The sequence below is a fragment of the Adelges cooleyi genome, unplaced genomic scaffold (genome assembly GCF_023614345.1).
Source record: "Adelges cooleyi isolate 19-005CV unplaced genomic scaffold, UGA_ACOO_1.1 ACOO_flye_CR_arks_rails_tigmint_CR_PRNA_574, whole genome shotgun sequence".
Lineage (NCBI taxonomy): Eukaryota > Metazoa > Arthropoda > Insecta > Hemiptera > Adelgidae > Adelges > Adelges cooleyi.
Genome location: NW_026096268.1, coordinates 4,830,134 through 4,838,061, shown reverse-complemented (window position 1 = coordinate 4,838,061; position 7,928 = coordinate 4,830,134). Strand labels below are relative to the sequence as shown.

At 29.8% G+C, this 7,928-nt stretch overlaps 1 protein-coding gene across 2 annotated transcripts in view; it reads left to right on the top strand.

Moving 5' to 3' along the window:
- Positions 1 to 2,340: 2,340 nt before the first annotated feature.
- The window catches only part of LOC126843259 (NADPH oxidase 5), a 69,317-nt gene continuing 63,729 nt past the window's right edge, over positions 2,341 to 7,928 (top strand). For both annotated transcript variants that reach the window (XM_050580656.1, XM_050580657.1), the window contains exon 1: positions 2,341 to 2,582. The gene's annotated coding sequence lies outside the window, so the exon portion shown is untranslated. The remainder of the gene's footprint in view (positions 2,583 to 7,928) is intronic.

Sequence of the window (7,928 nt, the reverse complement as noted above, 5' to 3'; positions counted from 1 at the left end):
TAGACAATTTGTCAACAAATCCATACATACTTTAAAAATTAAACTCCAACATTGTACATGCGAATTTGTACAATTGTCCCATAGGGCCTATTTGATACAAATAAATGATTCATCGCACATAGCAGTGCATCTTTGTTAAATGGTAATGTTTAACGATATAAAACCAAACGAATAACAATCAGTTGGAACATTTCAGGAATCCAAATCATTGTGTTTGTGCATATGCATACGAACCTACTACCTACCTAGGTGCTTGTAATATTCCTAATTATTGTGTTTTCCGAAAGGAATAGTTTATTCGGTATAATATATACTTTTCGAAAATATTTTTATAATTTTTATGTAAAATGATTAACCGTGCACCGTGTTTGCTCGTTGTTTTATTTCCTGTATGCGTTTATCAACCGTTATGTGTTTCGTGTGCACCAGGCAACGTCCAACATATTGTAGACAATCTAAGGCTGCTAACGACTTACACTGGATGGCAAAACATTACTAACGTCCAATTCAAGGTTCAGACAAAATCGGGTAATTTTTCAATCTATTCCATAATAAACATATACAATGACCCGATAACCGAAGACAATATTGATGAAAAATACTTTATTACTGCTACGTTGCTCGGTTGTGAGTACATGGACGTGCTGTGCAAGTACATCAGTTCGGTAGTGCTCGGTTTTTTGCAGTGTCGAAATTTGGCCACTCAGGCGTCGCTTATCGGAAATCCAAATTATGAACAATGCTTGGAATGCTATAAATCAATTTTGAAACACATCACAGACTCGTTGGATATGTTTGACCACATGATCAGTGCTTTGAACTGGGTCAAAGATTTGTATCCTATCCACGAGGCACACGTCGGAAAATTTATTCTTTATGTCAGTTTGCTCAGGAATCATTCAAAAATTAAAATCTTATTACTAATGCTAGCTGACCGCCCTGACAAAAACATTAACATCAAACAAGAATGTGAACGAAATATAAGTTCTATAGAGACGTTTTATAACTTGATAAACGCGTTTATAAACAGAAAAAATTGTATATTGCTTGATGACAACGAAAGATATCCATACATGCCACCAAATGAAATACTTGCATATGTCAATGAACACATAGCTAAACTTCGAAGTACGGTATTTGATAACTACTATAAATACTTAGGGTTTTCTGCCGTAATACCATGAAGAAATTTCCACACATACGCTGTCTTAGAATTGCTAATATTTCAACAATGATCCAAGAAGAAAAAAATGTCTTTAATTTAATAATATTTTATTATTGTTATTTATTTTAAATAAACAAGTTATACATTAAAACTATTTATGATAAATTTTACATCTGAAGATGACCTTTTAATTGTTGACTAAAAAATAATGTTATTTAAAAATACAAATCTACCACTGTATTATACTTATATGAAATATACATTTATTATCAAATGATGTTGGTTTTTTATTTAGTCACTACTCAAGATTGCTGATTGATATTTTTATTCAAATTACAAGTTGATTGAAATTTCCATCACTTTTGGTAAGTAACAGACTTCTGTAAGTGGAAAGCTGTTTAATAAAAATAAATAAATCGCACTTCTAGAACAAGACTTGCAGCTTCAAGCTCATTATTCGGAGCTTAAAGTTAATATATACATATACTAATATTGCAAATAGTATTAATTATAAAACAAGCAAAACCTTAAATTCTTTAAATAATATCCTATCAAATCCTAATAGCATTTTTATTTCACCAATTAGTAAAGAAGAAATTAAGAAACATGTCTTAAATAGTAAACCGATTTCTACGTTCAATAGACAACAGATATTCTTATACCTTTACGTTGTATTTTTAATTTTGTGCTTTTTACTGGTGTATTTCCAAATGTATTCAAATGTCAATGTGGTCATATATATCATTATACCATTGCACTTAAGTACACATATCTGCACAAATTATCGCCCTTACCTAATCACTGCACTTACCTTATCGTTTAACGCCAAGCGTGAGTATTTCTAGCAAGTCGAATACCGCGCAAATGACCGCCCCTGGAAATGATTAACGAATGGAACGCTCTCAAAGGCCCGATTGGTCAACCTCCGCGAACGAAATCACCTTGAGACGTCGCGTTGATTTTTTCATATTATATTCTCTTTGAAATCCTTGGGGGAGACCGTTTTTTGTTTAGGTAATTATTTCGTTGTTACACATTGTGCAGAGAGCAAAATAAATAGCGCGTGTGTGCCGAATATTCAAATGGGCAGATTGTGCACCGCAGAAGACCGGCCGGAGAGGGGACGGAGAGAGGCTGCAGACAAGGCGGCACAGGATGCTGGGCCAGATTCGTACACAACCGCAGTTACCAATTGTCGGCTCCGGTCACCCGACACGCAAAATCACATTCGAGTTCGCCAAGTTTATCGGTCTATGTAGCTTTAAGTTCAGAACAATACAAAATCGCAGAATTATAATATTTCGTTGCGTTATCAATTTTTTATTGGTTTTACTTAGTTAGCTTAAGTTGGTGCGCGTCTCCGTTGTGCATATAAACTGCAATCGAAATCGTTGTTGGATTTTATTCGAATAACCAGGTAAAATCCAGTGATCTGAAGTCGTTCTGCGAGGGTATTTCTTCTTTTTTTTTTTTGACAAGGCATCTTTTTCTTCGCGACAGTTATTATTACATGTTTAATGCATTAAACTTGTCTACTGATACGACATTATATATTTGTTTATATTCTCACCGGTTTAGCTTCAAAATGAAGTAAAAACTAGAATATGCGGACTGGGGAGGACGGTTATAAATATAATTTTTATAACCGTATTAATAAGCTTTAAAAAAACTATTATTATGATATCTCTTCAAGTCGCATAAAACAAAGATAAACTAACCAATATTTATTACTAAAAACATTTTATACTATTTTCTATTGTTTAAAATAAAATAATATAATATAAACTTTTCCATTATAATTTAAACCATAATCGTTTAGATTTTCTATAAAAACTCGAGATAAAACATTTATTGCTAGATTATTAATCTCTTAAACTCAAGAATATCATATAAAAACCACTGGATGATCGACTATATCTAATGTATTGAACATTGAAGTCACCGCGGTCATGTGACGTTAATGAATTCTCATTATACATATTTTACAATATACATAATGGCTAATATGTAAATATTATAATATATCATACAGTGTTATGTAATGTAAACATTGGCTATTGTGCATACCATAGAAATAATGTATTAACACATATTTGAGATTCGTTCGCTAAGTATTTAGTGTTACTTTAAATTTTAATCTTCACCGCCTTCATAAACTTGAAAATGTACGTTAGAAAAAAAATAAGCCAACAAAGTTTCGCTATTTTTTTTTTTAATAAGTAGTCAAATTTACGGAGAAAATTATTAAAACAACTTTTTTATGTACAAAAACCACATAAGTACGTACGCATTAACGTTATTTCCTCAGTTGTGCACAGAAGGGTTATAATTAAAGATTAAAACATTATATAAGTACTTAACCAATATTTATAAACTAATTAGAGTACCACAATTTCGTTGTAAGACATTATGCAATCTGCGGTCTTTTAAGCGCAACAAGTGCAATAATCGATGAACGAGAAATAAAATAATTTTAAACCTTTATAATCAGTCTACAATTCAAAATTAACTTTTTTTTGCAGTATTTCGTAAAATAGATTTATAAACCTAGGACTCATAATACAGTACATTTAAATAATTGCAAATATCTAATAAAAAATAAAAAATATTTTGTTTTGCGTTAAACCGTTATTTAAAACTAGTATATCATTTTTTATTTTTCGTGCAGAAATTTGTGGGAATTGTGTCATAATTTAAAATTTACAACTGTATGAAATTATTTTAGCAATATATTCTTAAAATGAGGTCAACGATTTTTTTCATATTATTGTGTGCTAATAAAATAGGTAATGTCAAAAGTTTGATTTCTTTATAAAGTTGGTATCAATAATAAACTATTTTAGCTTCGTTTAGAAATGTATAGTAATTGTTTTTTATTATAAAGCATACCATAACTGATTCCGTGGTATGTAATATAACACTTCCAAACCGCTAAATACATAAAAGTTGGATGATTAGTATTATGTATTGCTAAAATAGTTGACAATTTCATTAAAATTCAAATACAAAAAGTATAATAACATTTATTTTCATTGAGCTGTTATAATTTATAATTAACACCTGGCGGTTTATCTTTTACTAAAACGATTTTCTTATTTTTGCTTAGCTATACCATTTAAATATATAACATATATAAAAGGCAACTATGAAAATTATCTTGTTTTAATATATTGTTGTTTATATTATTTATTAATATGTTATACTTTAATTTAACATCGTTACCGTGTATAAATATAAAATTCAATTAAAAATATTTAAACGCGTTATGTTTTGAATTAAAAAATTCATCTAAGACTCATTTTGAATCCTCTGTAATTAATTAAAGTAAATTGAATTAAGGTATATTTAATTATAAGGTATGAATCTAATATACATTTAATATTTTATTATACACCAATTTTTTTAATAAAATAAATTAGATAAATTTTTTGGTGATTTCTAGAATTTATAAAGAAAACTAAGATGAAATTAAAACGTCATGTATTATACTTTTAAACAGTTCGCCGTAGAAAAAAATGTACTGCATCTTTAGTTTTTTATCTCTCCGCGCTATAAGTTAGGTCAGTACTATACTAGCTATTTACATGCTGGACAAACTCTGCGTTTTCTCATCCAATGTTTTTTTTTTTAAACTTCTTAACTTAGACAACTCGGTATAGTCATCGAAAGACTTTTTGTGCATTATTCATTCAAAATGATAAATTAGTATGGTGTTTATCTAACGGTAGGATCATGTACTGACTTACAATTAGATATTGAAGTACATTCGATGGGCTATTACGAAGGTATAGAAATTATGTAGACAAATTTTGTTGTTTTTAACGCAAGCCAGCTGAATTAAGCAAAGTCAGAAAAATCAATTAAAACAACAGTTGTAATAAATTAGAAAAAAAACGTAATTTTATTAAATTATCTTATACGATTAACAGCCAATATTCTAATTATTATTGATCAAGTTATATATATTTATTTTTTCATTGCGGTTTCTTTCAATTCAAGAGCACGTTGATTATGTCAGGAAGTGTTACGTGTGCTGTCCGAAATATTTGCATAGACAATCCTGAACTGTAATATTAATAGCCGATACACGGTTCAAAAATGTACAGTTCGTTTTCTAATCACCGTTGCGTTGGTCGTTCAAGTTTAACGTTCTACAAAGTCCTCGGGGCGTTTTCGGTGCGTTTAGATAACCGATAACGTGATTTTGTTACGTAAAAAAAAAAAAAAAAACCACAAGCGCACTTTAGTAAAACAAATTATTATTGTTATTATAAACCGTTTCTCCGATTGTCTGTCAAAGATCGTCAACGAAATCATATTGAACGCATCAAAAGCGACCGGATAAAAACTTCAAAGCCCACGTAGAAAAAAAAATCCATTTTAACAACACAACGTTTTATAATACTGTTGTTGCAATGTTTTCTTTCTATTTTTTTTTTAATCATAAAAATATTTAAAAATCATTTTTAGCAGTATACACGAATACCTACTAATAGTACACATGTACGTTTCCACAATAATCCCTAAATATTTTTACTGTTTTATAATGTTTGTTATAACATTTGAACTACAATTTGATTTACTGTCGAAATAGGATTTTAGAAAATGTCTAGGCAATAATCAGGAACACTCCCAGCAATAATATATTTTGAATAAAATTGTTTTATTTATAATAATTCATAATAATCACCATGATATTTTCGACAACGTGCTTTGACAGGGAAACAACTATAATATTAACCGCACAAATTTCCAAAGTATCGCACAAACAAAACATTTTAAATTAAAAAAAAATCATAATTCTCTGCACGGGAATTATGTTTTGTATTGCTTTTTTTTCATTTAACAACATTTCATTATGTTTCTGACTTTTCATACAAAAATTGATCATTTCCATCTCTATCTAATTGTATTTTTATATATTAAAAACATGTGTGTGATTAATAACTGAAGCCAGCACCAACAACTTATTCAAAAGAGTCCGTTGAACTGTTGAAATATAATAATAATTGTATTCACTGACCTAGGCAAATTCGTTAAACGCAGAAACATGCATAATATAATAGCCACTATATTGACGGTTTACCGGTTATAATTTAGTGGAAAAAAATTGCTTCTCCCCATCACGACTTGTAGACTTGTGGCAATTAAATCCGTACGGTACTTATTTTTCAGTATCGAATCTATTACAAGCGATGGTTACATTAAAAAACGTTTATTTGACCCATCACGAGACGAATAACAGTTATTATTATTATGTATTTACTGTGCAAAACATTAATCGCATGTCCAGTTGTATAGTTAAGTCGATATGTGGCTAGAAGCTCCTTTTTTTCTTAATAATTTGTTTTTTTCTTTCTGCGACAATGCGGTTAATGATTAACGATCTCTTAATGACGACGCATTCACAAAGGACACGCCGCTGAAGAAATAAATAAAATAAAAAATGTTCTAATTTGTCTACGGCAAACCATAAACGCGTACTTAACGCAAAAAACTACTGTCCGGTAAATTAATTGACATCGGCACAACCCAACAAGTTCCGGTAAAACCATACACAATATCACATTATGATATACTATCCACAAAACTGATATTGCTATTATAATACACGAGCCATTAGGATAAAAAAAAAATACCAGCGCTGTGGGCAACTGTTTTAATAAAGTAGTACAGTACATAAAGGAAATAGCGGCACTGGCTTAAAGGTACCGGATAGTAATAAATTTCAAAGTGATAAAACACTTCCATGAAAACCCTAAGGCTTCCGCATACGGTTAGTCTTAGTCTTAAAAATAAACTATAGTTTTGTAAGAATATCGTTTAAAATTATACATTATTACAATGTATTTGGTTCCCGTCGATGCCCTTTTTTTATAAAAGTTATTTAATCACGTTAAGAGGGCGTCGCACCGGTGATTTTCAGTGGTAAAAACATATTTAAGCAGACTGAAAATAACTCGCTTAATTTTGGTTTTAGAGCCATAATGCTCATTATTAAAATTAAAGGAAAACAACATTCCGGAGGGCACAACGGTGCGTCTTTTAAAAAAATTCATTTTTTGAAAAGTTAGTCATTTAAAAATGTTAAAACAGTCGTTTTTTCTAAACGATGTATTGAGCGTTATACTTGGAAAAACAAAAAAACGCACCGTAGTGCCCTCCGGAAGTTATTTTCAGTCTGCTTAAACATGTAGAGATGAAAAAACATTCTCAAATCGCTTTCAAGGATGCTGTGATTGTCCGAAAAATAAATTAACTACCAAAATAGAGTCCTAGTTATTGAACTAATAATTACACATCACAGTTTAACCTGTAATTAAGATTTTGTGAAAAATTGCCTATACTTTACTCCTTAAAAATAGGCGGTGCGACACCCTCTTAAACTATAAAACATCATTTTGCTATCCTCTATCATAATTATTTAGAATTTATAAATACTGTTAGACTTACTTTAATTTAATTCATAATTGTTTTTAGGTTTAATTAACTCGGAGATTAAAAATAAAGTGTTGTTAGCAGGCAATATGATTATTGTTACTTTAAAATACTTTATATACATTTTAAATGTTCCAAATTATTTCACTACTTTATCGATATTAGAAAACCGAACAAACTTACCCGAGAGGAAACATAACATTATTGTTTTTTCTTTCTACTCGTCTCATTGAAAATGCAATCGTTATTTCAAACATGCAATAAACCCCTAGACAGATAAAGGTAATAAAATATAATAGATCATAAATTAACAGAGTATTGTAAC